The 22,882-nt window shown below is 28.5% G+C and overlaps 1 long non-coding RNA gene across 1 annotated transcript; it reads left to right on the top strand.

Annotated features, from left to right (window-relative positions):
• Positions 1 to 1,500: 1,500 nt before the first annotated feature.
• LOC129969953 (uncharacterized) lies at positions 1,501 to 9,708 on the top strand. Its single transcript, XR_008784707.1, has 6 exons — positions 1,501 to 1,627; positions 2,709 to 2,755; positions 5,746 to 5,861; positions 6,355 to 6,402; positions 7,981 to 8,034; positions 9,588 to 9,708. It is a non-coding gene; the product is annotated as an uncharacterized LOC129969953 (long non-coding RNA).
• Positions 9,709 to 22,882: the final 13,174 nt, after the last annotated feature.

Below are 22,882 nucleotides of genomic sequence, written 5' to 3' on the forward strand. Positions count from 1 at the left end.
TTATCATATACGAAGTATACTAAAAATAATTGATAGAATTTTTAATGAACGCAGAACTAAGACTTATTCGCAACACTTTTTTTGGGGGGGGCTGTTTTTTGTTTTTGCTTTTTATAGACAATTTCGACAAAACCCTTAGATATCACACAATAACTCGATATCAGCATAATACCTTGAATTTTCACATAATACCTCGATAAAAAATGATTATTGTTTTCTAGACTAATTTGTATATATTTTAAATTTGGATAAAGAATTATGATCTGAAATTCAAAATGATCCACTGATCAAATCAATAGCAATCACTTTTCACCAATCTTTTACTTTCTCCTCGGTTTCCACTCTGCGTCCTCTTGCAAATTTTGTATTGCTTTCTGATCCGTTAGTAACTTCATTCAGCAGGAGATGTATGGTGTAAAAAAATGAATATTTACAGATATTTTCTATAGGTAGTTCTAATAAAGACAAGAAATAAAGAAATACCAATTGAAAAATAACCCTACTTAAGTAACAAAGAAATTTTCTACTCGAATTAGCATTCCAAAGGAATTGCTGACAAATTTAAAACATACAAGCATATGGCATATCTATGACATACGTTTCAGCATACGTAGCTTTTTCATTAACCTAATTTATAATAAAAACATATGACTTTAATTCAGATTTAGAAAACCGCATTGGGTTTATTAATAATTGACTTATGAAACTGATTCTTTTATATGTCGTGTAAAAATATTCGAATTATATATTAAATATAATTATTATATATTATCAAGTATTGAATATAAGTATTTTATATTATTATACATTAAATTAATATATTAAATACAGAATCGTATAGTAATATTTTAATTTAAATTTTTTCCTTAATTTTTGCATGAATTTGTATAGAATACATTGTTTAACTTGTCCATTAAATGACCATTTGTAATCTAGTAATATTAATATTATTATGGAAAAAATTAAAAGCATACTGGCATAAAATGAGCAAAGATAATTAATTCTATTTAATTCTTTCGCATGAAATTTCTTACTCTCTTACCTATTCACATTATTGATTCTTGTATAAATATACAGATAACTTATTCGTTATTTTTAGAAAAATAATATCCATTGTAAAAAAATATCATTAACTTACAAAAAAATTACAATGCTCATTTACATTACGTTCCCTGAGGTTTTTAGTACTTATATTAAATAGTAATTTAATTCCTTGTAAATATTTAATTTATCGGATGTGCTTTAGTTTTCCTGTTTCCGTGACTAAGAAAACTTTCCTTTGAGAGGACACTGAATTGTTCCCAAAACAATTGATAAAGAAATTATATTTTAGACAATGCTATGCGCTCCATTACTTTCAAAGCACAATATATTTCGTTTTAGTAATGAATGACCTATCATGAACAAGGAAACCTATTGATTAAAAGTTAATTTAAAAAGCAGCGGAAAAATTGAATCTCTGCTAGAATAATATGTTGAAGAAAGAGCAAAGAATTCAAAATGAAAATAATACTTTATATCGCATCGAGTTTAAGTGTTTTTATTTTGTTTGGTGACTGCGCTGTTTTTCAAACTTTTAACGACGATGATTTGAGTAGTTGCTATATACACTTGGTTTGCGTTCTAAGTAAGTTTTTTTAGTATAAATTATATACTTTCTTTCTTATATCGCTGCTTTTTAACAGTGTATATGTATGCCTAGTTTTGGGAGTCCATGGAAAGTTGAATACACTGTTAAGGATTGCCACAAACATGTATGTAAATAGCCACTTAATATGTAGTATTAAATTTTGTATTTCTTTTAAAAATCATTAATAAACTTCAGGAAAAAATAGGGCTTTGAGTTTATGAGAAATCGCTTGGGAACATCTACAAGTTACATCGCTCTGGGGCATCGCTATTTACAAGATTTTAACATTATTTGCTGTAGTAGATATTGCCATTGCAAAGGTGCAGATAAGAGAAATATCATATGCTGGGAATCCACTTTGTGCCAATATGAAATTTCGTTACTTTCTAGCATGCAGCAGTTTCATCACAGCACTGGTAATAATTACTTTGCTCTCTAGCATAAAGGTTGCAATTTGTGAATATTTTAAATTTTCTAAACATCTGAATTGATCTGTTGCAAATTTTACTGCTAAAAATATTTATGTTAATACCTAAAATTTGGTTAACAAATATTGAGAAATAAAGAAGTTTTAATGCAGTTTTGTTCTAGTTGTAAGAATAATTTCCTCCAACGAAATCTTATTAGCTGGTTAATAGCAAGTGAATCCTTGAATCAGTAAATGAATAAATTAAAGTTCATTCGCAGCATGAAATTACTCCCTTTGTTCATAAAACTGATGATAATATCATCTTAATTATCACTAAAGCGATATATTCTCTAAATATATTCTTTTTTTTTTCACCCATATTATCAGTGGAAAATTTTTGTTTGTGAAGAACTAATTCAAATTTTTCCATTTGAAGCGTAAAAATCTACTTAAATTGCTATCGAAATAATGTTTTTTTTTACTCAAATCTAAATTATTTATGTGAGTACAACTGATATTCTTGGATTTTGGAATTAAAATAGAAATAATTTTCGTTGATTAATTTCGCTAAGAAAGACAATGAATTGTATTATTCAGAAAAAACAGCAATATATTATTAACATTATATTCTTTATGACTTATTTTTTCAATATTTTATTTAATATTTAGATGATACTGCCGATGTTTACCAATTTGTGGATAACTCTTCAGCCCAGGTAATACTTAGTCCACCTTTTAAACATCAAACTGTTTCATTATCTTCAGTAAGATTATTTTGAAAAACAAACCGAATCTCAATTGTAATGGATTCCACAACTACGGACGCCATATTCTTAAGTCTCATATAGATTGTTTTCATTTTGAATCGAGATAAAATGAGGATGTTGTCTGGGATCAAGAAAGAATGCCAATAATTCACCGTATGTTTTTACACCTTTTTAATTTTTTGAGAACTTGGCATACGTTTATATTACGCGTTGAAAATAAGCTGGGAAATTGGCAAGAAACACTCATACTTAAGGCTTATCTCTTTCTCTCAACTCGATCACAACAGCTTAAACAAACGGTTGTCTGTCCACGTCTACATCCTATTTTTGAAAGATATAATTTGTTGTTAGGAATCTTTTTAAGCGTTTATAACGGTATATTAGGGGCCATAGCGTTCAAGCATGGCGATTCTTAAAGAGATTACAAAATAGTTTTTTTCTACACTAAAATAGAATTTCACAAAGATAAATTTCGATTAGGAATCTTTTAAAAAGTTTATAATGGTATATTAGGAGCCATAACATGTTTGTATCGCAATTCTCAAAGGTATTACAACATAGTTCTGTTCTTATCTAAAACAGAATTCCACATGGATAAATTAGGATTAGACTCGGTGCAGAAAATTGGTTATTTGATGAAAGAAGTGTTATTTTCTGAAAAGAAAATGCAATTAATTTCAAAATATTTATTGATATCAGTAAAATTTTGTGTAGTTACAGATTGTCTTAAAATATCAAAGCTTGAACATCATTCATTGTCGATTATTTTACTGTCAATTTTAAATTCATTGAAATCGAGTTCAACACTCGCCATTAAATAGTTACGGAGAGTCCCTAACCCATTCGCTATTGTTTCCTAAAATCCCTGAACTCTCCCTGACTGGGATGCCATCTAAATCAGTAGCATAGCTGTCATCCCTTTTCTGTTCTCGATGAGTTATACTTTCACACTTAGAATGAATTTATCGTCACTTAAAACGTGAAATTTAGTTCTGAAAATCTATTGTTTGCAGAAAGACTATATGTGTTCGTTTCTTTACTTTGTTGTTACTTATGGCGCTTTACAAGGCCGCTAACGAACTGTCAAGGATTTAAGCCGAGTGTGCAGTAGCTTCTGACGGCAAAGACTCGGAACACCCGAGGGCAGAAGTCTGACTTCTAGCTCAAATGAAGCTGACACACACATTGACTTGCACAGTCCCTTTTTACAGGAGGGATCTTTCACACACCTCACAGATAGAACACAGGGAAGAGAACAACCATGCCCGAACCAGGACTCGAACCCGGGATGCCCAGATCACGGGGAAGACGCGCTATCCCTTGGTCAGGTCGTCGGCTCGTTTCTGTATTTCTTCCCTCAAAGAAATCTGTAGAACTGTAGTTCGGGCAGTTGAAGTTCCAGTTATTTTAAAATGATTCTGGATCTTGTGCCACTAAATTGCAGTAAACTAACCAACCAACTAATTATTTTAAAAGTTATTAAAAGGATTTTTAAATATTTTTCTACTTTTATAATTTTAATTTTAATAATTTTTTTTAGATTTATTCAGCTTATTTTCTGGATGGTAGCATCAATTCCAATTATTTAACTTTCACAATATAGATTTAATATATAAATAAATATTAGATCTAATAGAATTTCATTTCTATTTCACGTTTAAATAAAACTTTAAAATGATATCACTTAATAATAATATTTTAATAATATCAACTCTAGGGATGCAAAGGAAAAAAAAAAAAAGTTGACAAATTTTAAAGTCATTGTGTTTGAAGAGCTATCAGAAATATAAATTTAATTCCATTATTATACTAAAGAACTTAAAAAAAAGCTCCAGTATTGACCAAATTGATATAGTATTGGTTACATTAATATTTGATTGTATTAAAACTTAATCAATACTCCCACTGAACAAATTAACTAAATAAATAATAAAATATTTAAAATACTGATTAGCATGGAATCCTGAATAGAATTTTGATAATTCCAGTTATGTGAAAGAATATATGGTTAGTATCAATCAAAAATAATTTTTCGGACAGTTACAAAGATATTGAGAGTTCACTGTTCTTATTAGATTACAACATCTTCAGAAATCGTTTTATCTTAGCCGTCAGGACATTTGAGCTGATGTTGTGAATATGCAAGCCTATCAACTATCCATTGTCCAGGAACACATAAATGTTTTGAACATTCATGTTAAATCTAAAGAAAGAAATTATTAATTCTTTATCTTGAATAATATTCTGTAGTAAAATGATAAATGCATGATTATTTATAAGAAAACAATTATCGCATTCAATAAATGTTTTTTTCGATTACAACTGACAAGCATTTGCGATAACCATGAAACTTCATTGAAAACAATGATGGAATTCAATCTGCATTTTTGATTCAATTATAATTGATTAGCACGTGCAATCACCATGAAGCTTTATAGAAAACAATGATAGTATTTAATATGCATTTTTATTCAATTCTAGAGATCAGGATTCTCTCTCTTCTATTCAAAATATAAAAAATTAAAAAACTCAGTTGAACAAATATTTGAAAATTTGAAAATTAAAAAAAAATTCAAAAAGAGAATATTACATGCCTTCTTTAAAAAAAAAAAAACAAGTTTCTTTCTAGATTTTTTTCAGACCAGAATTAAAGTGACATTCCTTGTCGTTGTATGCACATGACTAATAGCAGGGAGAAATTACAAATTGTAGATTTTTATATTTCAAAGACTCCTGCACATTTCCTGGAGTATATAACTTCTTTAGCTTTAATGTAAAACTGATATTTAACTGTTCACTATAGCACAGTAGGCTATTCTTGACATATTACACATAGTCTATATAACCTCGATTTTATGCTGAAAAATGCAAATGCAAAGATTTATTATGAATATGTTTAATATTTTTAATATTTATAATTATATTAATTTACTATCAAGGTAAAGACAAAAATTTGGGAATATGTATATCAAGGCCTTGCATAAAAAGGACACCATACTCCAGAACATTTCGAAAAGATGAAAGATGGTTTCTGCAACAATACAGATGAAAAAAAGTAAGCAATTTTATCTGCATTTATAAATTACAAGATTTAAACAGATTTATAGACCAGCATTTACAAATTATTAGATATAAGCATGATCTGGATTCAAGTGACAAAAGAAAGAAATGGTTGTCATGTGATAACTGATTTGACACCACTAATTAATTAATTTATATGAAATGAATAATTTTAGAAATAAATATGCATTATTTCTAAAATATTTTTCAAAAATTTGTAATCATAAATGATATTTTAGGCTGTAGGTTAGTAAGAAAATCTACATATCAGCTCTTAAAAATCTTATTAAAATGGTATCAATAAAATTTTCGATACCTTTCACTTAGTGGATAACTCATTTTCTATGTCTCGGATGTACGAATCTCGATGAAAATTAACATTATTTCTATTCAACAAAATACTTTCCTCTCCAGAATGATCTGTCAGTTTAAGATAATTTCTATCATTAAGGTATGTTAATAATTATAACATTTTAATTTTGTTTCAGCAATTGGACTTCAACGAAGTTTTTTCCTTATTTTATGAAGACATATTTGTAAGTATCCTTCATACCATTGAGTAATTTTCATTTGAATTTATCTGAATTGATTTAAGACTAAAGGACATGGATTTTACAGAGATTCTTTCTCTTCTAAAGTTTTTGGTACTATCTTGAATTACTTTGATATTTTGTATTAAAGAAATCCCTCTTCCCCCACGCCCCCCCAAAAAAACTCTTTGAAAAATGAACCCATCATCCCCCCTCCTAAAAAACAATTGTCAGGATTAACATAACTTACACCATAATTTTTGATATTTTGGACTGAAAAAAATAAAGTATTTTTGAATTATTGAGTAACTCAAGAGTAATCTGTATACACTTCTGAAAAAGGCTTTTCATTATATTGACTCTTGAATTATTTCGACAATCTGAATGAGATGTTAAATACTCCTGAGACGGCAGCCCCTAATATGTTTATGTTTAACCACACTATTGCGTTTGATCCTAACAAAGAGTGCAAAATACTTCTGTTTGAAGCTGGATAATTATTTTGGTTTGAAATTAGAAATAAATTAGCATCTATTTCAATAAACTAGATATTTTAATTTTTTTTTTTTTTTTTTTTTTTTTTTTTTGAAACTGTAGCATTTAATATCAAATCCTGTTTCAAAGGGAAATCTTCTAAGGGCAGAAAATATACTTTCTGTACAAGATGATAAAATTGTATTACTTTCTTTCTAAAACAAGTGCTTCTTTTAAAATAGGAATTTTCTTTTATAAAAAAAAGGGTGTTAAGGTCTTTTTAGCAAGTCCAAGAAAGTTTCACAAATTCGTTAAGTCTTCACAATAATAATCTAAATAAAGACTGATATTTCTCATGTATTTATTTTTTTTTATAAATTAAATGTGAATGTTTCGAATAAAAAAAGATAGAACGATTGTATGTACGAATCTGAAGAACGTTTTGCAAATTATGACACTTAAATTCGTATTTTATTGTTACTCAAAGAAATCAGCAGGAACTTATATTAGTAAATAAATAAACTCTAATTTCTAAATTTACTATATTTCATTATTCAGAAGCAGCTTGATCGTATTGAAATGATATAAATTTATAAATGTAATTGACATGATGACAAAATATTAATAGAACTTATATAGTCGAAGCTATTTATATTTGTCCTAAATGCTTACTTTTTTAAGGACCAGGTCAATATTTCCCACTTTTTCTATTAATTGTTGTGGATTCATGTTACAAACTTTTGTTTAAAAATATTGAATTATACAAGAAAATTATTGTCCTATATATTTTCTATAATTTTCATAATTCATGTACCGTTTCAAATATTTTTGTTACTGTCAATGATGGGATCCTGATATATCTGCTAAACATTAATTTACACTTGTCTTTGCAACACAGGAAAATTAATTATTAAAAGATATTCAAATTATTTGGATGAAAAATTCGATATTATTTAAGTAGATATAAAATTAAAAAAAAATTCTTCAATAAGATTTTAATCAATAAATTAAAACAATATTATTTAAATTACAAGAAATTTGTGTTCAAATTATTGTTTTGAAAGTGAATATTCATTTTTATTTAAATTTATTTGCTTTTGCTCATTGTAGGAAGTTTGTCGAAACCCTTTCTCAGCATTGTGCAAGGAATTAGATGAATTAATGGTTTGTACAAATAATAAATTTTTCATTAATTTAATTCTTTTATCTATAATATTCCCCTTAAACCTAAATTAGATTTATTAAATATTTTCTCATATTCTATTCTTATTTTAATATATAATAAACATAAAAACTTTTAATATTGATGGACATTGAAATATAAGTAAAATAATAATTATTTTTTCACAACAACAACGTTTTAAAATATAAAGAGCTAGCTTTATAACTGTCTTTAAATTCAGACAATAATTAAAAAAGGATATAAAACTGTAAATTTTATTTGACTTGCTTGAATCTCTGCGTGGAGTTGGCAATTGATTAAGTTTTGAAGCCAGACTCTATATTATTTGATTTTGAGTTTTTCAGACGTAAAATGATGTTTATAATGAAACTTGTGTGATAACTTCGGAAATATAAATGCTGCTGAAATTATCACTGGGAACAATTTTTCCACTCATATCATTGGAATGACTACATTTTTTACTCATACCTATTCAGATGTTTTATCCTCTTTGGAAGTGTTATCTTGAAATTCAAAGCAAGAAGTTATTCGAAACCGAGCATTTACGATCGAATTCAAGATTTTTTTCAAATTTTTCTACAAAAAAAGAAGAAATCCAGTAAATAGAAAATCTAAAAAAAAAAGAAAGAATTCCAAAAATTATATAAAGAAGAAATATAATTTCTTTCTCTCAATACGATCCAATTTAAAAATCACATTTATCGGTTTTCTGGAAGTAGCGCCTCTAATTCCTATAATATCATCATTCACGATAAGTTGTAGATGAATTTGATGCTAATTTCGCATTTTGTTAAAGACTCGTAACATTATTTTATAAAAAAAATATATATATTTGTCAAGGCAATAAATTTTATTTCCATCGCATTTCGTTTCTTTCTGAATTAACAAAGAATAAATTAACATCCTAAAATGTCAATAGTATCAATTTTATATCACTCTCAAACAATAAAATATAATGGCAATAAAGATCTTTTCTTGCCTGCCAAGCTTTCAGCATCAGGTGTCATATATACAAAGACTAAAGGGAAGAAATAAATCACCGCTGTTTCTTCACATTTATATGCACTTATAAATATCTTTCTAATATAGATTTTCTTTATAAATATTATCCAAATTATTTTATATTAGCTTTTTATAACTACATCCTCATCTATTATGTTATGATAATAAGTGCAATAATCACAGAATTCATGTGTTCTTCTTTTAAATACACAATATTTCCGCACATAATTTTTTTCTACAATATTTCAAAGTAGAAAACCGTGTTAAATAGTTTCCTATTATCATTTTTTCATATGTTTGTAAATTCTGTAAATATTTATTTTTGTTTTATCCCCTATATATACTATGATATTTAATAAAAGTCCCGTCAAACGGTTCAATGGCCAGAATAGTTAAAGATACGATATGAGACGGAGTTCTGTTCTATATACTGTAGTTTACAAAATATTATTCTTATGAAAAATAATTATATTGCAAACAGCGTAATAAAAGTAGTCTTTGAATATTTAATCATTCATAATTCATATTTCAGATGAAGATAAGTGTTTGGATTAAAAAAGTTAAGGAGAGTGGAAAATGTGATGGAGCAAAACCATTAACGAAACCCAAAAGTAAACCAAAGGACATTTTTGGTTGATGAGTATCTGGAAAACTTCAATTTATGAAGAATACAGACACAATCTTTGTCTGCTCTTATAAATGTCGTTCAAAATCTAGTAAGATCAACGAAAATAAATGTTTAAAAATGACTGATTATGTTTTTATCGACTAATCTTATATGATTTTATAATATTCTACAACTAAAGTAAATGACTACTAGAGAATCAATTTTCTAAACTGCCATATTTAATTATCTCATATATTTACCTTGTTTTTCACGGAAAAAAAATCATTTATTTGCATAGCATTTTTTCTCACATCTTATTACAATTTGAATCAATCCCTTCATCTGATAGAATAATTTTTTTAATTATTAAAATGGACACGTTAATGCTGCAGTGCCTTAAAAAGAAGCTGCTAATTTGTATTATATGCTTGAAGTTTTGATATTATGCAAAAACTTAAGTTTACAAAACACATTTTCCAAACGTTGACCGATTCTTTCGATACATTAAAACATCGATAATAATTTTTGGACAGTAACAAACATCATATTTAGTGCATGGCTGCCACATTTAAAGACTTTACGCAATGGGAAAATTCTTTTCTATAATATATATCTACTAAAATGTGTCTCTTGAGTTGTCTCAAATGGCAATCCAAGTAGACAGAAAAAATTCTATCAGGAACTTTAGTGACGATCTATACACCAAATACTATGGCAACTTGACATTGTTAGCAACCGTGGTTATCCATTGTTAATATGAAGGGGCACTTTAAAGTGTATTTTAAACGGTTGCTAATAACTTAGAAGGTGAAGCCATTATTTAGTACATGTATATCTTATATTCTATAACCACTCTCTGGTACATTTTCAATGATAGGATAAAATAAACCAATTTAGTTTTTACGATTATAAATTAGACGATATTAGAAAACATTTTTTTCCACGAACCAGGAATTACAAAATTATTATATATGTTCACTAAACTCACACATAGCTAAAACTATATATATCTGAATATATCTGAAACGATTAGAAATTGCTGATTTTTAAATCAGAATGCCTTTTCTAACTCCCTTAAAATACTAATTTGTATACTAGATTATCAAAAAAAAATCGTTTTTTATTCCATGGAATATTTCAAATATTTTATAATTAATTCATCCCTGCAATCTGGAACAATCCACTATAATCTATGGAATCTTCTAAGATGAAAATGAAATGACTGAAGAGATTATCACGGATTTAAATACGCAACATAAAAATAATCAAATGCTAGTAGTTCAATACAGGATTAAAACGTAGAGATTACTCCTTCAATTAGAATATGCAGTTTCCAATTTAATTCATTTTTCTCTGATATTAACTATAACTGAAAAGTATAGACAACATGACCTGGTAGTATAACTTTTATCTGACGGTCGGGAATCGTAAATTATTAATAACCATCAAAACAAATTTTCATTCAATGAAATTGGTACTTATCAAACTTGTCATATTCACCTGCCCAAAGTCAACTCCATCAATATATCAGAAATACGAATAATGGATTTGACTCTGGTTCATTCAACAAAATTGATTTAAATTTACATATTCAATGAAAAATCATCCACTTATTATTCAAAATTATTCCATTCGAAACTCCAAACCCATCGTTTCTTATTGAAAAGAGTCAAAAGCCTCTTTTTCAAATTTCTCCCTCTGCGCTGTGCTTTGTTCCCTTCATCGGCATCAGCTGTCTTAAAATGTTTAAAAATAAAAAAGCACAAAATGAATATTAATAATTAATTTTAACTAATAACTTAATTATTTTTTTAGTAAATTACATTGTAACCAGTCAGTTATATTTGACATTAAAGTAAGAATATAACTGAAAGGCTAGGTCTACGTTCCTAGTTTTTAATATTTCTTCTTTTTAATTAAAAAAAATTTCAAATATATGAAAATATAACATTTTATACATTGAAAGTCTGCTTCTAGTTAAGGTTCAGTAAAATTGTCCAAAGCAATAAGAAAACTTTCCTATTTCGCTGGAAAAAAATCCGAAAATGAAAACTGAATCGTAATCGCAATCGATATACTTCAGAAGCAAGTAATATATATAACACAACAAATCACCTTATAGATAGCTGATAAAAGAAATGGATAATGAAATTACATAGGTTTTAGTTTCAAATTATATTTTAATGAGATTGTAACTAAAGTAAGCATACGCTTGAAAATAACACTGAAAAAAGTTCGAAAAGTATTTTTTTGTCTTCTCTAAAAGTGTCTTATAAAAGCTCATCATGGCTTTGGCGATGCGCAGTGTATGCGCAAGTTCTCATTTACTGTCTGCCCTCAAATACTTATCATGACCTAACGTGTAATCTTTCTGCCGTGTTAAATTTGAAGTGAAAGTTGTACCAGTGAAATTAGTATACAAACAACGTCAAAATTTTACAATATTGGTTTTTGTTCTTCAAAAATGTAAGAAAAAATCAAATTAAAATTAAATTCTTGGAAAAAATATCATCTATTTTATGAAACGTTAATTTTTATTTTGATTCCAAGTTTTGTTTCCCCAAATTTTACTAAAGCTTTGGACACATAAATGAGCAATTTTATTTCATCAACACCTCATATATATATGTAACGATATCTCTAAATCTTAATTAAATCCTAAATAATTTCTTAATTTTTATCTTAATTTAACCCTATTAACTTAATTCTAAAATGTTCTCTCATTTCTTGATCCAATTCCACCTTTCTATTTAATTAATGCTACAGAAACTCTGTAAAAATGCTTAATTAAGCGGTTCACATGCTCCTAGTGAAGGAATAAAAATCTGTCGATCTTAACAAATTCTTTTAAGAGATATCTATAATTCCCTTACTTAAATCGACAGATGTAAAGAAATCCCTATCCACAATATTGGTCCAAATCTCACACTATATAATTGTGGGGATAAATATTTCGTTTACTCTTTTCTCTTTTCGCTCTTGTGCTCTGATGTAAATTGATGTACCTCGTCTCTTCTTGCTTGTACATAAATTATGCCTCCCGGGATAGAATAAAACGAAAATTAAAATTCAAAGTGCTTTCTCTCTCTTCATCCACAACTGTGCTTCACCATACGTGTCTTACATTATATATATATTAATAATTAGAATTTTTGTTAAATAAATGTATATTAAAATAATAATATGCCATATTTTTCAAAAAAAGCCAATATTTAAGATGATTACGAGTTTAAACACAATTTAAGGTTTCAAAAATCTGCGATTTCTTCAAGTTCTTTTGGAATCAGGCGTACCAATCAGGCGTATCTCAGTTACTATTGGACGGATCATAAAAATTCTCGAAGTTTCCAGCATTACCTATTTTATCGCCAAGTTCCCAAATGATCGCCAAGTTTATCGCCAAGCCCTGGGATTACTCTCTCGGCACCCGAGCAGCATCCAATACAGATGATTGTAAATCGGTCTTACCGGTGATGGAACTAACCGCTCTGGGAAGCAGCCTTATAGGTTTGTAACATTATTAAGAGTCACCACTCTCGAATCATGAAACTATTTGAGTACAATCGCGAATGGAAACTGATTGGTACAATAAAAGCATTGCTTAAAGGAAACAATGTCATATAATATGAAATTCCGCAAAAATCAACAAAAATAGAATGCTAATGGAAGAATATATTTGTTCTTCAATTGTTCTGCGTTGCGAAAAATAAAATAAAAATCACGCAAAAAAAAAAAAAAAAGATTATCATCCTCTCAATAGACCGAAAATGGATTTCATGAGCCCAGTATTATTTTATGAAACATGCAGATAAGTTTAAAAAGTTCAAACCTGTTAGGAAGGAATAAATTTTTCCTTTTAGAGAATCGAGGTTTTAGGTATTACTAAGCAATAGTGGCAACCAGCTGGAACGAATGAAGTAATACTCTCTAAAATTTCATATTAACCCATTAGCCGCTGGTGTTGCGTTGACGCAACGGTCCATATAAATAAATATAAAAAAATAATGATTAAACAAATTTTTGAATAAATTACCGTTTTATATTAAAGAATAGCACTACTAACAAATCAGTGAAAAAATTGACTTAAGTAAATTATTTTACACCTAATAATCGATGTTTTACTTTAAGCATTTTTTTTTTGTTCAAATTTCCAAACTCATTTTTTCTTAGAAAAAATAAAAATTAAAAACTAATTGGGGTTTGGTTGTGAAATACATTAGCCAAGGTCACTTTTTGTCAGTACATTCCACAAATCAGGTGTTTCTGTGAGGGAGGAGGGGAAAGTAAAAACAGGTGTTGCGTTCGCGCAACGTCAGCGGAAAGGGGGTAGACTTTTATACTTCTTCATTTCAGTACTGTGCGTCTTATTGGTAGCAACTTTTTTATCATCTGTGGTTTAAAATGCGTAGAACAAGATATCTTACGTTAGAAGAAGCTTTGGAAAAAAGTTTCGAACAAAATTCCGATAGGCGAAGATGCAGATGAGACCGATATTATTGTCGTACCTCCAGAAACAGCAGATGCTAGTGATGAAGAAGAAGGTAATGAAAATATTTTAAATAATGATAATGAACTTTTACCTTGAGATACTGCAGGGGAAGTTGAAGTTCATGTAAAGAAGAAGTTAGATCCTCCCAAAAGTTCGGCTAAAAAAACGGAAAAAGGAAGAATTACGATGGACAAGAAAGGAACTAATTGATAGACCTCAACCAAAAATATGAAGAAAACTCTTCAATTGATCTTATCAAACAAATCATAGAAGATAAAAACTAGTGCAGATATTTTCAATCTTTTTTTTTTCAATATAAAGAAAACAAAAAGATACTTGTTTGGTAGAACGACAATGTTGTTGACAATAGGGTCAAAGTTTGGAAAAATTGAACCACTAAAAAATGTTTCTCGATACTCTAAAAATCAGAAGAAAAAATATTAGTAGCCCGACCTCACTGCATTTAGCAATATAATCAGAAAATAGGTAGTGTAGATTTGTGTGACAATTTGGTTTCCAATTACAGAATTAGGGTCTGTGGCAAAAGATGGTGGTGGCCGATATTTTCAAATTTCATCGATGTTGCACTAACAAATGCTTGGAGAATATCAAGATTTTCTGAAGAAGAAAGTAAAAAATCACTGTTGGATTTTAGACGAGATGTTGTGCTTCTTCCGTTACAGACGCCCTTGGATAGTGAGATAAATAAGAAAAGATCAGCTACAGGACGTCCAAGCAAATTCAGCCTTACAAAACCAATAACCGAAGGACATTTTATTGTTGAGTCTACAGACAGTAGAAGACTACGTTTCAAGTATTGCCACTGCCAAACTATTTATCGCTGCAATGTTTGTGAAGTTGCTTTACACCATAATTGTAATGAAGCATATTATACGTGAAATTTATATCACCTTATTCTTACTTAATAAGCTTGTCAACTACATTTATTTTTTAGTTTTTAATAAATAAAAATTTTCAAAGAAGTGTTTTGACTATTTTACACCCTTTAATAAGCTCACAAAAATTTCTAATTTTTAAAACGTGAAAAAAAAGTCGACTTAGTGCTCGGTGATAACGATCTACATTCGTACTTCTTTTCCGCTGACGTTGCGCCAACGCAACACCCTATATTTGTTAAGGCAAGTGCAATTTCCTTATTTTTACAATAAATTACTATTATAAGTGGTGAAAATAATAACTTGTATTGTTTGCATCGAAAACAAATAATGATTTTGAGTTTTGGCGTTTAATGGGTTAAATATTTTTCTAAATTGGTTTCTTAATAGCTTCATCAGCAAGATATTTTTAATCTTCATAATTTAATAGCCATATAGCTCATACTATTGTAGAATATTTGCGATAGTTTGTTTATTGCACTACTCATATCTTTACCTTTCTTAAGACTCTCGTAAAGTTTTGAAACGAAGGTGATAAAACTTCAAAGATACAAACATTTTTTTTTTACTAAAAACAATTATGTTTTTTTCAAAAATTTGAATACAGAAAACAGAATTCTTCAGCACTGAAATCTTATGCGCACAGCAGAATAATTTTAAAAATGTATGCACTATTTCAAAGAATTATTCAATAATAATTTCCCTGATTCAATAGAAGACTCCGTTTTCAGTTTTAAATTCAAAAGGATTTAAATGCGGTAAGTGATATTTTATTTTATAATAGACAGTAAATACACTTCTGAAAATAATAATAAAATAAAATTTTATACAACTCATCGATCCGCTATATCATATTCAATAAAATATTCTCGGCAATGGAGCGTTTGGGATAATTTCACTCTGCACTTGAGGGCGCATTATTTTTACAAAGCTTCAATTGAATTAATTAAACAGAAAAAAGGGGAATGGGATCAGGAAACAAGATAACACTTTAGAATGGCCCCGACATGGGCCAAATGAGGCAAAAATTTAGGAAATTAATTTGGATTAAATTAGATATTAAAATATAATATTATATATATATATATATATATACACACTACCACATTCGATCTATAACTTTGAAGTTGACAGCCATCCAAGGCTAAAGTTCAATTCGTATAGTCATTAGCACTTAGATAATTTTCAAGCAATTTTATATTCATAAGAATTGTCTTCTTCTCGTTACACTATTCATAAGATAAAAGATTTGTTCATAAACAGTTCCATATGTTATTGAAAATACAATTATCTTGATATTTTTACCAGAAATTTGAGAAATATGCATTCTATATTGAAGCAAAAATGACTAAAAATCGTTAAAAAATTCCATAGTTAAATATCATTTTGTTTGAAACCAAGGGAACAGCTCTTTATCTACCAAACTGGCTGTAATTTTTTAATTACTTTGTCTTCCGAGGGATGGCAATAATGGTATTACATATTTTAAAGATAAACAGAAGCATTTCTCTAAGAAAAGTGCTGGTTCCTGTTTTCTAATCTTTTGTAGAAGATTCAGTTTTTATCCTCTTTGCAATAGTTTTTATCCTCCTTGTTTCAAACAATATAATAATATTCGTACCATTTATCGTTTCAGATCTTGGCTTCGGCTTCCTGTTCAATTAATCATCAGTATTTACATTATATCTTATCGTCACGTGTTTATTTCTTGAATTCCTCTAACCATCCCGAGACGTTGTGTTACTGAATGTTTCATGATACCACCTTCACAACAATGAAGCCGAAAGTTACCTCTGGAATGTTGGATCATTTGTCATTGATGAAGCTCATTTGTCCTTGACAATTGTAATCTATGACGAATATATTATTTTCTGCCATCTACTTAAGAAATATGCTTGTGAAGTTTTTCATTTCATTAGATTTATGAACATAAACCCCTTCATCAAACCAAAATTCTTTATATTCAGTCGTCTTAACAATCGCTCTAAGAATTTATCAACTCTAACGGAAAATTCTTTGACGAATATACCATTTTCATTAATGAATTCTGCTTTTGTTATTATTATCTGTAGTATATCCGATTATAATAGACATTTAGCCTGGCAATCGGAAATTTATAAATGCTGGTTTCTGAATGGTATGTTTGGATGATATGTCTATCTTTAAGGAGTGGTATTTGATATTGGATTTATTATTATTCTAAATTATTTGTTAATATCGAATGAAGCTTCTTTTATTTTTCACCAATTGAACAAAATATTTTCCAGACCTTTTTTACGTTTCTCTTAATAAGTTATTTTCTCTTCCTTTGGTATGTTTTCAAATTTATTCTTCTAATATTTTAAATCATAACTCCTCAATCTGACTTAACCCGTTCATTCTTCAGGTTCACGCCTTATAAAGTGTGCATTGAATGGCCTTAATTCATGTTTTATAGAAGACATGATTCAAATAAAATCATAAAAAATTAAATTCTAGATAATACGTTTAAAATGTCCCAATGATTTCTATGAATAACAAGCTTTTGCACTGGCTCATACTATATGTATTCAGGGAGTAACACACAAATGCAAGTATTAATATAAAAATAACAAATCAGATTGAATTGTACATGGTCCTGTATATAATTATTTATGTCTTTAGCTCTATACAGGATTATAATAACAAAATTGATTGTTCAAATTTGTAAATTTACAAGAATATTGAACTCAATTCGAATCGGAAACATTATGGTTCCGTGAATGTAATGAATAGTTTAACGGTCGATAAATTCATCGGTATATGGTTATCAAATATCAATTAAAATATTCGATCGAAAATAATTATAAATTAATTAATTATTACATTTAATAATATGAATTAAATTATTTAATAGCTGAAAAGAATTTAAATTATGAATCATTCAATTACTGCATTTGAAAGCATAGATTAAATTTACTATATAGCTTAAAAAGAATTACCGTAATTTCCAATAATATTACATAAATTTTTTTAATAAAAGGGCATAGATGAAATGAGAAACTCTCCCTCTTTATACTTACAAATGATTTAAAAACATATTTAAACATCATATGTGATACATAGCAAGTAAAATCTATTACTAAACATTAATAGAAGATACTGTAATGAAGCAAAGAATGTTTTTTTACTTTTTTGTTACAACTTGTTCCTTAAGGGTCATTTCATGATGTGATTATTTCAAATTTATATTTGACTAAAACAAATTTAATATATAATAATTAATTATTCAAAAGTTGCTGAGTTTTGCTTTCAAAGTTTGAAAGCGTTTTTCTTACTATAGTACCATATACAATATTTGTATTACTATCAGAAAAACTAAACATCCTATTTTTATCTCTGCCCTATAGTACTTTTCATTATTTTTTATGTATCAAATGTCTGTGAAAACTATCACAGATGTGTTTAATACAAAATAATTTAATGGCACCAATGCGCAAATTTTCGGATTAAAGTGAAAATCAATTCCAATGCAATTAAAAGGATTTCTAGGGAAATAAAATTGAGTCTATCCCTTCAGTTATTTTTTGTCCCATTTAGCATCCTATGATTACACAACAAAAAATTATGTAGTCTTTCTGATCGTTTCATTGCATCATATCTTTAATGTTTTACACCAGCGATTCTCAACCTGTAAGGCGCGCCCCCCTAGGAGGCTCAAGCACGCTAGAAGGGTGGCGCGAGAATATCCAAGAGAAAATATTATTAAAAAAAATTGATTAACTGGCTGAAAGGAAAGCACACATACACATAGAAAACCAAATACATTTCGACATTTTTAATAACTTATTAAAGTAAAACAACTTACTAAATCAAAACATATTAAATTAAAACAAATTTAATAATTGTTAGTGACTTCCTGGGCAAAGTTTTTGCATTATTTTATTTAACTATTATTATTATTTATTAACTATTAATCATTATTTTTTATTAACTATTTTTAGAAAATTAGATATAAACATTGATTGATATGTCTTACTATTTTTAGCCCAACATTTGACTCATTATTGCATATGACACATTATGACATATTTTTCAATATTTCATTTTATATTTAGATGACACTGAAGAAATATACCAAATTTTGGATGGCTTTTCAGACCCGGTAATATATAGTCTATCTTATGAACTTCAAATTATTTATTTATTGAATAATTAGGTTGATAAACGAGATATATGTTCACTGATTTTCACTTCTGTAGATAATTCGGTTTAGCTACATCAACGCATATAGTCTGTTTTTATGTCAAATTGGTGTAAAATTATATGAAAATCAAAGAATGACAGTAATTCACCATCTGATTTCGCATCCTTTTACCTTTGATTAAGGGGTGGGTATATATAGTCATCTCTCACTGATACAAATACAAAAATACAAAGATATAGATTAAGCATTAACCCTTTCTAGGACGTCGGGAAGTATGAGTCCTACTAAATTCATTAATCTTTGAATGAAGTTTGGTTGGTTGACATAGTTCTAACACATTTTTCAATAAGTCAGAAACTTAGATGCCTCAGTTCCTTATCTGACAAAATATGGTATGTCTTAATTTGTTATTTAAATATGAATTAACAAAATTAATTAATTAATCTAGTTAGATTAATCTTAAAGTTAAATGAATCACTTTTTTCAAGCCAATCTAAGTCTTTAAATACAGGGTGGTTATAATTAAAGTTCCACTTTAAAATAGTCATAAAAACAAAACTACTGGACCAAATGTTATTAAACTTGGTAATAGTTTAAATAAGGCCATGCAATTTTTTTCCCGCCAAAAAAAAAGTTTGAAAACTCACCACCAGGAGGGAAATGGTGCTGTATGTAATATTGTTAAGCATAATACGATATGAAGACATCGGTTTAAAATGTGCTTAATCGTGTTACAAAACTTGATCAATGTGGCATCCACCATTTTCTGAAAGCTAGTTAAATTGCATTACTGCATTCTCAACAATAGCTGTTAGCATATCAGGAGGAATGTTACACACATGTCAGTGTATCGCATCATTCAGTTCCGCCAGACTGTTTAGAGTATCAACGTCATCTGTGTAAACAGAGATAACAAACATTGAACATGGTCTGCAACACATTTCAGAAACGATAAAATACATTTTAAACCGGTGTCTTCATATCTTATTTTGTTTAACAATATCCATACAGCGCCATTTCACTCCTGGTATAGCGTTTATGAACTTTGTTTTGGCAGAAAAGAAATTCCCATGATCTTCTTTAAATTATTATCAAGTTTGATAACATTTGGTCCAGTTGGTTTCCTTTTATGACTAATTCAAATTGGAATTTTGATTATAATTACCCTGCATTTTAATTTACTATGACTAGAAAAAAATGGCCTTTTAAACAGTCAACATTTTAAAATAAACGTCGAGAAACAATCTGAGAGAAAGGTGTTATGGAAAGTATATCTTAGTGGTCGCCAAGAATCACTCTCAGGTTGGTCATTCTCTTTTCCTACGATTCGTACTGTCACTTTACCACAGCAGCCTTTATTTATTTTGTCAAATGACAGAACCTTAGAAGGATGGTCATAAATGTTAAGTACATTAAGAAATAATTTGTTGTAGAGCTTTTAAAAGTTTATCAGTAAGCTACAAATAATGAACCGTTTAAACGTTATATCAATACTTATCTTGATGAATTATTCATTATGTGCTAAATTTAGGGGAGTGGGAATTTTCAAGAAAATTCTAATCATTCTTTTTCTGAGATAGAGCTAGAGAAATAATGATTATCATAATAAATTATTCCTTGTGTGCAAAATTTAGGTACATAGAGATACTCGAAGAAATTCCAATCCATATGTTTTTGCACAACAGTAAACTCGATCCAAAGAATTGGATGTTTGGCGATAAAAGAGGATTTCTTAAAAAGAAAAGAAAATTAATTTATAATTTATTTTCCGCTGTCTGAGAAATTCGGTTTATTCTCAGACTGTATTAATCTATTCGTTTGTTTCACTGTCAATATATAAATTTCTGCTATTAATTTGCACACTCGACATTGAATAGTTGTAAAGCTTTAAGTTTTCCATTGACTCTGTAGTTCATTTTTTTTTTATGTTTCGAAACATACAAACGCCTTACTAAATAGGGATGAGCACCTGATTTACCAATAAAAATGGCATCTCTCAGATCCCCACCAACTTCGGCTCTTACTTCGAATTCGAAATTTAATTCCAAATATTCCTTGTTTGTAAAATGTCTATGCAAGTTGGTTTTCTTATTTCCTTTCTAAGTTTAGTTTAGTTATATTAACATCCCGTTTTAAAGCAACGATTGGGCTATTTTGGGACTGATCTCGTAATTTTGAACCACGGTCAGATGACGAGGGTGACACCTGAGTTGGAAACCCCTTCTGCAAACTTCCACAAGACATCAATTGGAGGACATTTAGCCCCGGCGTATTTAACGTGCTCCAGACCCGCTTATGCGACGGTTTCAAACCTAACAACCTTCGGTTCCGAAAGCGAGACCTTACTACCATGCCACAACGGCCCACTTCCTTTCTGAAAGTGATGTACAGAATTGCGGTAAAATGCCGTAATTTGGATAACTAGAATTTTAATTATTTTAAAGCTTCTAGAATTTAAATTTATTTTGAAGATGGTAATATAAATTCTTGATATATTACTGCCTCAAATATAAGCGAAAAAAATATATCAGAAATACAACCTAATTTAATTTATTAGCTTGACTTTCATATATTCCTAATTCTGTTTATGTAAAATGTGATTACTGGCATTTTCGGTCAGTGAAATTATAATTAATTTTATCTTTCAATTTTCTTACATTTTATTCAGAAAATTTACCAATTATATGCATAAAATTTAGTCAAGGAATTGATAGAAATATTAAAAATATAAAAAAAAGGTTTTTATCCATTTTAATATTTTTTTCAAGAATGCCGTAATTTTTAAATTTTTTTATGTCTAGGTAATTTAGAATAAATTTATTATTAAAGTACTTACAATAAAAGGTCAATATCTTTTACGACAATGCATTTTACTTTTACATTAGGACATCGGTAACTCCTTCATATATTAAAACAATGCAGGGTATCTTTCCCACACATATATTTCTTCTACAACCTCTATTTCCTCTTCTAGTAAACCTAGAACCACACAAATATTGTACAATATTGTGTGGCATTGATCAATATTCGCAATATTGTTTAATATTGTGAAACATTTTTAATACCATTTAGTATTGTACAATATTATGTGACATTGATCAATATTCGCAATATTGTTTAATATTGTGGAATTGTTTTTAATATCATATAATTTTGTACAATATTGCATGACATTGATCAATATTCGCAATATTTCTTAATACTGTGGAAATATTATTAGTGTCGTATATTGTACAATATTGTGCAAAAGTCTGTGCTACCTGGGAAATAGTGATATTCTTTTATCTGTTTCTTGTCTTTTAGTAGTTTATCTGAGAGTCAATGATTTATAAACTAATTTCCATTTCCATGGCGATGGATACGCACCTCTAATTGTTGCATTTGGATTGTACAACGGAAATGTCGACGTGTTGAGAGGAAACAAAAGCGGCATTTGTTTGATCTGCTAGTTTATTAAGTTAGTCATATTTCACTCATTCAAGCTTTCCTTCTTCGTAGTACCGTGCAATGCAATTTTGTGTCCTAATTTTCGTACAATATCATTAGAAGTAAAATTTTGACTGTTCAAGATTTCAGTTATTTCTTTTATATACTCTGCATGGAATTATATGCTGTCAGCAATTATATCTTCCAATGTAATCTTCAATCCAACTAAATTACTCACATGAGG

The sequence above is a fragment of the Argiope bruennichi genome, chromosome 1 (assembly GCF_947563725.1).
Source record: "Argiope bruennichi chromosome 1, qqArgBrue1.1, whole genome shotgun sequence".
In the NCBI taxonomy this organism is placed as follows: domain Eukaryota; kingdom Metazoa; phylum Arthropoda; class Arachnida; order Araneae; family Araneidae; genus Argiope; species Argiope bruennichi.